Here is a 6932-nt window from a genome sequence, read left to right on the forward strand (position 1 = left end):
CGCCCCGGCCGTCCCCGCTGACCGCGCCCCAAGCCACGCCCACCCGCCGTGCGCGCGCCCGCGGTCCGTCCCCAGGGGTCGCGCGCGGTTCCGGGAATGTCCCGCGGTGTCCGGACCGGCTCGGGAAGGGCTCGGGTCAGGCAGCCCAGCTGGGAAGGGCGTGCGCACGGTGCTTAAAGTCACCCGGGTGATGCAAGGAAGGCGGTTTTGCCTCGTCTCCCCGCTGGATAATATTCCTCTTTTTCACCCTGCAGCCCGGAAACCTTCCTGAAGAAGCCTTGTGAAAAATCACAGACGCCCGTCGGGGAAGAAAAAAACAAAATAGCCCTACTCCCCCATGAAAAACTGCGAGGAAAATCTCACTCCATAACTGTTGGAGCGATTAGTCTGTATAGTAGGAAATAGTATGAACTTTCTTGGTGTAGATAGACATTCTGTGCTGGATAGTCACGCTTAAGTAAGCATGGCTAAAGACCCCCTTGCCTGAAGAATAAAGGATACCTCTGGATGCCCAAGATAACATCAGCATCCCAGCCTTCCGGACACCTTTGGGAACCCCCCAGCCCATTATCCAGCATCATACATGTACCTGCAGCAAGACCAACTCCAGAGACATTTAGATGAGGAAAGAAGCAGATGGATCATGACATCATAAAATTTTTGTTTCTTTGGAATTTGGTAGCGTATGATGTGTGATACATAGGGACTGTGTGAATCATGTTGTTCCCAAATGCTTAGAAGGTATAGGAGCTGTGTGTAAAGCTGTGTCTGTGATCATGCCCACGATTAAAGACTTACCCATGTGAATCTACACTTTACATCCCAGTCTCCCTCCTCTGTCAGCCTGGGCCAGTTGCAAAATTTTGACGGCAAAACACAGCCTGGGGCTGCCCAGAGGCTGGAGGGCTGCAGTGGGAACTCTGCTGGGCTTGTGGGAGAGGCTGGTTGGTAAGGGAGCTCTGGTACCTCTCAGTAAACCTACTGGTGCAGCTGATCCTGCGGGCCCAGGCACGTGTCCGGCATTCCCATGACTTGTTATTGTAATTCTCCCCCGGGCTCCAGGAGGGAGGGCCAAATGTTAAGGAATGTGGAAATTCTCTGCCTTTAATAACAGTGAATTGGGCTGTGACCAAAACATGTCAGCAATTAAAAAATAAAAAAAAAAATCCCCTCCCCTCTTTGACCCATTCCCTTATAAAAACACTCCTGAGCAACTGAGGCCAGACCTAAAATATCCTGCCTGTTCCTGTGAGATTTGGCCCAATGTGCTTACAAATGATGGCACTGTGAGCCCCTGGAAAAGGTGCCTTGTCTTCTTCAAGGCAACCTTGGAACTGCTGTGGCATCTCCGAAGAGGCTCCGAGCAGGACTGAGGGGCTGGAGGCTTGTCTCTGCAGCAGCAGGGTGGAGCTTGAGCTGATAAATGACGAACTCTGGACTCACAAAAGTTAGCCCAGCCATAGCACAGCTTTAGATAAGGGGGTTTATGGTTTCTAGGGAAGACAGGCGGATGGGAATCCCAGCACAGGGCAAAGCACAGCAGTGGAGCTCCCCCAGTCCTCAGGATCTGGAGAAGTGGCACCCCAGCACATATTGCTACTAACCATGGCCTGCCACTTTTTAAAGAGATTGATAGTGCTGGAGCTTTTCACAATATCAGGGAAACGTCCCAACTATCAAGCAATCCCATCTATCAGACCTTTCCAAGCCCTCCTCTGCTGTGGGGATGAGGGAAGGAGGGGTCTCACAGCTCTCTCAGGCTGATCCCCACAAGCCCTGTTTCACTTTGAGAGAAGCTGAGTCCCTGGGGGCTAAACCCCACTTTGCACAAGCCCCACAAGTTCAGGAGGAGGGTTTAGCCTCCATCTGCATGTCCATCATGCAAAGACAACAAACCCCTGCCTGTGCCAGGGCTCTTTTGGCTGGAGTGGAAGGGGTTTGCCTCCCATTTTTGTGGCTGGGAGAGGCCACAGTGGCCCCATCAGCTGCTTTGTGCCAGGCAGGTGTAGGCTCAGGCCACCAGTTACCAAGAGCAAGAATGACTACCTCTTTTGTGGGTCTTGGCTAAAACTGTCAAGTTTGAGGTAAAGCTCAGCTGGGGCAATGAAAGCCCAAACAGTTTCAGTGTCTAAAGAGCATCCTCAGAAAGGGCTCCTGGAAGTCTGTATTTGGCAACACCCTAGGCTGACCAGGAGAACCAGAGCAAGTGACTGAGGCATGGGACGCCTCCTCCTCATTGCTGCCTTCAGGATGCTTTTGGAGATGGGCTTAGCTGAGATGCTTAGCTTTCAGTATGACCACTTTTATCTAAAATGGACAAGCTTCAATGTTAAAACAATAAATAACAACAAAGTTGGTACTGAAGCACATATTGAATTCATATTTGTATGGAGAATGACAGAAAGGAAACAGAGCATCAGGTAGATAAGGATGGGAGCGTGAGCCCCAGCACTGCTTTACTCGCTGGAGGAATATGCAACGTGGACAAAGAGCACTTGGAAAGGAAATTACACATCGTGCACCTTGCCTCCTTCTCCCCAAAGGATGTGAAGTTAATCAGGGGAGGCCATGCTCCTATCCAGCACATCAGAGACTCAGACTTGTGTCTACTGGAGTTTTTTTATTCCAACACACTGAGATGAGGCTCTTCCATCCCTCTAAAAAACAAACTATTTGGTGGAGCAGAAGGATTTGGGAGTAGATGTCTCTATTTTCAGCTTTCAACACACAAACCAAGGAAGAATGTAACTTCCATCAGATCACATATTTTTTTTTGTCTTTCTTTTTTAGGTCATGCATACATTTTCTGCTGTTACTTTTTATCTAACATCTGTAAGGCCTTTTACAGTCGGACCTGCAGGAGCTCACCACTTTGCAGAGGGAAGGAGTGGGGGGAAGCAGTCTTCTTGCCAAATGGCCGCTCTGGATGCTGCTGACCTTCACCAGCTATGTAAAGTACATTTCCTTCCTATGCCAGAGGATCAAATCAGCTGTCTGCAGAACAATGCTTACATGGACGTGGAAAAGGCTGCTGAAGCCCTTTGGATAGGGAACCCCTCGCTCTGGGCTTGGCCTCCTGCCAGGCTCCGCATGCATGAGCAGACACTTTGATGGCAAGCGCCTTCGAGGGGGGATCTCCGCCAAGCCATTCAAAGGCATTTTGGAGTTGAATTTGCAACGGTTTCAGCGAACATTAGGCAGCAAAATACCTTTGAAGTTTCCTGCTCGGATTTATTCTTTCTGTGAGATTTGGGCTAGGGGTATTCCCAAGTGAGCAGATGATTAACTTGAACTTTCTACTAGACTGGAGATGTAATACTACACTGACTTGCAGACCCTTCTGCTGTGATTAGATATGGTCCCACATGTTTACAGTTCCTGTGACTTTTACAGCCCATGCCTATTAAGAAATCAAGGGGTCCACGATTGCTGTTGTAGCACAGGACCAAAATCTATGTGCCAATTGGAATTAACTTATTCTAAACCCTACCCCTTGTGGGGGGGGGGGGGGGAACCCACCCAAAAAAAACCCCCACCAAACCAAAAACCAAAACATTGCATCAATCTGTTTTTGTTCCTGTGGGCAAGGCTTACACACTGCATTTATTCATGCAAAATAATGCTGACAGCCTGTAACTCAGCCCCGCTCCACGTGGCAATCTCACTGCCCGGGGGCTGGAGGGAGGCCGTGATCTGGGGGGACGCAGCCCCCAGTGGTGTTCCCAGCCCTTGGCTCCGCCTCGGTGGGAGCGCTGGGGGCACCACGGCAGCCTTGTGCTGGGGCAGCAGGGCCCTCCAGGGCCGGGACACAGCTCTGCCTGCCTGGCTGGACAGGGAAGTCGCCGATGAGAGCAGGAAGGGGATCATCTGTCTTTGTTTCTCGCTGCCACGTTGGTGTCTGGGCTCACATTGCAGAGAGATGGAGAAAATGTGAAGAAATTCTCCACCACAAGTTCACAAGTTTCTCTCCCCTGCCCTCCCCCCGCCCCGATCTTTTTTTCTATCTGGGAGAAAACGCCCTCATATTTTAAAGCATGACAACAGCCCGCGGCTGTATAGTTTTATGGAAAAACATGATTAGGAGGAGTCTGGGTGCCAATTTATAGCCAGATCTCTCTCCAGAAGCAACTATTGCATGCTCACACTGCCTATTTGCAACCAAACGAGTGTGAGGAACCCGTGGCTGGCAGCACACCAGGTTGGCTGTGGACATGTCCAGGGCTGGTCCCCTCCCCAGGGCTGTAGCTGTCCCAGGCAGCTCATTCCCCACAGGACTACACACACCGCTCTGCAGGGCCTGAGATATGTCGTGCTCTGGTGTGTCTTAGCAAGGTAATAAAGGCTTCAGTGCTAGAGTATAAACAGAGCGAGTCATTTATAAGGCAGAAGTATTTCCAGGATAGAGCCTGGCGTGGCTCTTGCAGGAGCAAATGTGTTTCTCAGCTTCTTGCCAGGCAGTGCCACGGCATCTGTGAACTCCTGGCTGAATAGCAGGGGGAAATGATGGACTTTCCTTGCAGCTTTCTAATAGAGGTTTTCATTAAATGTGCTATTTATCTGCACCTGCCAGATGCTTTATACTAGGAAGATGATGCACAGCACTGTTGGGCAAATAGGAGGGTGGAGGAGGAGGAGGAGGAGGGAGGGATGAAGCAAGGTGGCTGCAGAGGTGAGCCTGGGGGCTGCTGTGGATGGGAAGGTTAGGCTCAAGCCAGGTGCCAGACTGCTGGATGGGGCACTGCGGAGGTGAGGAGGCCAAACCTCAGCCTCTGCCTTCCCGGAGGTTTTCAGGAAGGCAGCAGGGCAGGGCAGGGCAGGGCCATGCTGTTCCTCCTCACAGCTGCCCCAGGGGCCCCTGCATTCCTCCAGGAGGCCTGTCCTGCCTGCAGCCGGCTCTGCCAGCCCTGCCTGCAGCCTGCCGTGCCTGCTGCCTGCACCCTGAACCCCCAAGCTGCAGGGGCAGCCTGGGCACTGGGACAGCACAGGTGCCCACCATGCAGCCTGGGTGGGTGCATCCCATGCCCTTGGGATCAGGGCAGAAATGGATCCAGACATTTCTGCTGGATCCTGCTGTGCTACAAGTGCTTACCACAGGGCATTATCTCTGGCAGGGAATTATGCTAGGAGTATTAATTAACACGAATGTAATTAACACTAATGGGAGATAAAGGCCAGGGCAGTACAGGCACACCTTTGCACACTGCCTTTCAGGAGAGGCAGTTCCTTCTTAGCTGCACCTGCAGCATCAGTTCAGCAGGGATGCTGTGGGCCCTGCCTACAGGTGGGTAAACTGAGGCAGGGAGGGTTACTTGGCAGGCCACACCTTGGGAAGGTTAGAGAAGCCATGGGGAATGACCAAGATCCAAACAGGAACCCAGGAAGCAGCAGAGAGAGAAGCTGTAGATCCCCGAGCTGCAGCAGCTCGCTCTCTGTGAGGAAGGCCAGAGCTGGGTGCCAGGCTGCTGCTCTGGGGCAGACAAGAACCTTTACCTTCCTCTCCTCAGTTTCCCCAGGTGCCAGTGGTGTTGGAGTCATTGGTCTCCCTCTGCTGTCATGGGGCCAGAACGCTTCCTTTCAGTGGCTGCGGATTTACACCAACTGATGCAGACAGCTCTGTCGGTTTTCCTACCCCTGCTCAAAAGAATGTGGAATAGTTTGTTTTCTCCATTTTCTACTGAAAAGAGCCTTTTATCAGAACAAGAGCTCGCCTGAAGAATTTTCCAGCTCTGTTTCCCTGCCTCTTTATCAGTGCATTAACACAAACAGCACCGTGACCTTTTTAACCAACAGACGTGGCCTCCAGTAATGCTGGGCTGGAAGCACTCCACAGGTCAGACGACATCCTGCCATCAGTCATCGGCCTCACGTGGCCTGCTGGACTTCGAGTGGATTTGCCAGATGCAGTCAGTGCATCCACTCTGTTCTTCCGTGCATGTCCTAGGAGAAGCTCTCTGACTAACAGATGTTTTTACATGCTCTTTCACATGGGAAAATTGGGAATTACATGTTTTTGTTGTACCCTTGCTATTTCATCCAGCGATGTGGCTCTCCAGGGATGGAGACGTACTTAAGGAAAATATTCACTTCTAAAAGCTTCTACAGATCTTTTCCTTGGCTTAACCAGCCCAGCAACACACACTTGTGTTTCTGTTTTGTGGCAATTAGTAAGATTTGCTAATTACACCGCTATGTGCTTAAAGACAATTGATTTTCCTTTGTAGCAGAAAACAATTTCCTGTTATGCCAATTCTCTTAATCTTCATCAGAAACAAACCCAGGCTGCCACTGCCAGTAATGTGTCACGTTCCTTTATTAAATCACTCTCTTTTTCTGCCCCAGTTATGTGTCCTGTGTTTATTACTCCTGATCAGTGGATTATGTTATGACTTGTATGTATTTTGCTTCATGTATTGCTGGCACCAGGCAGAGTTACTGAAAAGCAACTCCCTTTGCTCAGCAGCTTGCGTGTCTCCTTTGGCAGTGGGACACGGGTGTAGGGACAACCCCGGACCTCTTACGCTTGGTTTTGGCACGTGTAAAAAACTACTGGCAGATGAGGAAGTTCAGAGCCTTGTATGTGAGTGTGGGCCCCTCCCCTGCAGCCAGCCCAGAGAGCAAGCACAAAGCACACATTTCTGCTCACGTAAATGCACAGGTTTTGTTTAGTTATAGTGAAGAAGACCAGGCTCCTCATATAAAAGAATTTCTTTTGCCCAGGCTGAGCACCACTAGTACAAGCAGTGTGTGAATATTCAACTCATTGTACTTAAGCCTGCCCCATTTACACATTCCTTTGCTTAGTGAGAAACGCAGCAGCTCAGCAGAGAGAGCAAATTGGTGTGGCCCAGGCAGATGAGCATGCCAGGAAATGTCCTGGATAACTTTGTATGGAAGATGGTGATGGATGGCAACTCCCCAGGGCTTCAAACCAG

The sequence above is a fragment of the Passer montanus genome, unplaced genomic scaffold (genome assembly GCF_014805655.1).
Source record: "Passer montanus isolate IOZ18808 unplaced genomic scaffold, ASM1480565v1 scaffold32, whole genome shotgun sequence".
Lineage (NCBI taxonomy): Eukaryota > Metazoa > Chordata > Aves > Passeriformes > Passeridae > Passer > Passer montanus.